Genomic DNA, 1,497 nt, shown 5'->3' on the forward strand with positions numbered 1-1,497 from the left:
GGTAATTCACCTCTTCCATTGAAGGGTTCTCAGGATCATAGGCTTCTTCTTCAGATGAAGCATCCTTAGTACTGCTTGGTGCATTTTGCATTCCAGACAGACTTTGAGAAATCAAATTGACTTGTTGAGTCAATATCTTATTCTGAGCCAGAATGGCATTCAGAGTATCAATCTCAAGAACTCCTTTCTTCTGATTTGTCCCATTGTTCACAGGATTCCTTTCAGAAGTGTACATGAATTGGTTATTTGCAACCATTTCAATCAGCTCTTGAGCTTCTGCAGGCGTCTTCTTCAAATGAAGAGATCCTCCAGCAGAGCTATCCAAAGACATCTTGGATAGTTCAGAGAGACCATCATAGAAAATACCTATGATGCTCCATTCAGAAAGCATGTCAGAAGGACATTTTCTGATTAATTGTTTGTATCTTTCCCAAGCTTCATAGAGGGATTCTCCATCCTTCTGTCTGAAGGTTTGGACTTCCACTCTAAGCTTACTCAATTTTTGAGGTGGAAAGAACTTTGCCAAGAAGGCATTGACTAGCTTTTCCCATGAGTCCAAGCTTTCTTTAGGTTGTGAGTCCAACCATGTCCTAGCTCTGTCTCTTACAGTAAAAGGGAATAGCATTAGTCTGTAGACCTCAGGGTCAACCCCATTAGTCTTGACAGTGTCACAGATTTGCAAGAATTCAGCTAAAAACTGATGAGGATCTTCCAATGGAAGTCCATGGAACTTGCAATTCTGTTGCATTAGAGAAACTAATTGAGGCTTAAGCTCAAAGTTGTTTGCTCCAATGGCAGGGATAGAGATGCTTCTCCCATAGAAGTCGGGAGTAGGTGCAGTAAAGTCACCCAGCACCTTTCTTGCATTGTTGGCATTGTTGTTGTTTTCGGCTGCCATGGGTTCTTCTTGTTTGAAGATTTCTGTTAGGTCCTCTACAGAGAGTTGTGCCTTAGCTTCCCTTAGCTTTCGCTTCAAGGTCCTTTCAGGTTCAGGGTCAGCCTCAACAAGAATGCTTTTGTCTTTGCTCCTGCTCATATGAAAGAGAAGAGAACAAAAATTGGAATCCTCTATGTCACAGTATAGAGAGGTGTCAGAGGAAAAGAAAAATAGAAGGAAGAAGTAGAGAATTCGAACTTATCAAGAAAGATGGAGTTCGAATTCTGCATTAAGGAATAGTGTTAGTCCATAAATAGAAGGATGTGAGAAGAGAGGAAGAAATTTTCGAAAATTAAGTAAAAGATTTTAAAAATATTTTGAAAAATACTAATTGATTTTCGAAAACTAAGAGTGAAAAAGAAATCAAGTGATTTTTGAAAAAGATTTTGAAATTAGAAAGCAAAAAGATATGATTGAAAAATGATGGTTTTAAAAAGATGTGATTGAGAAGATATGATTTGAAAAACAATTTAAGAAGATTTGATTTTGAAAATTAATGACTTGGCTAACAGAAAAGATATGATTCAAACATTAAACCTTTCTCAACAGAAAAGGCACAT

General features: G+C 37.6%; 1 non-coding gene across 1 annotated transcript; it reads left to right on the top strand.

The window, feature by feature from the left end:
* Positions 1-385: 385 nt before the first annotated feature.
* On the top strand, positions 386-493 carry LOC130942813 (small nucleolar RNA R71). The gene has a single exon (XR_009071363.1). It is a non-coding gene; the product is annotated as a small nucleolar RNA R71 (small nucleolar RNA).
* The last annotated feature ends 1,004 nt before the right edge of the window (positions 494-1,497 follow it).

Source organism: Arachis stenosperma, chromosome 7, assembly GCF_014773155.1.
Source record: "Arachis stenosperma cultivar V10309 chromosome 7, arast.V10309.gnm1.PFL2, whole genome shotgun sequence".
Taxonomy (NCBI): domain Eukaryota; kingdom Viridiplantae; phylum Streptophyta; class Magnoliopsida; order Fabales; family Fabaceae; genus Arachis; species Arachis stenosperma.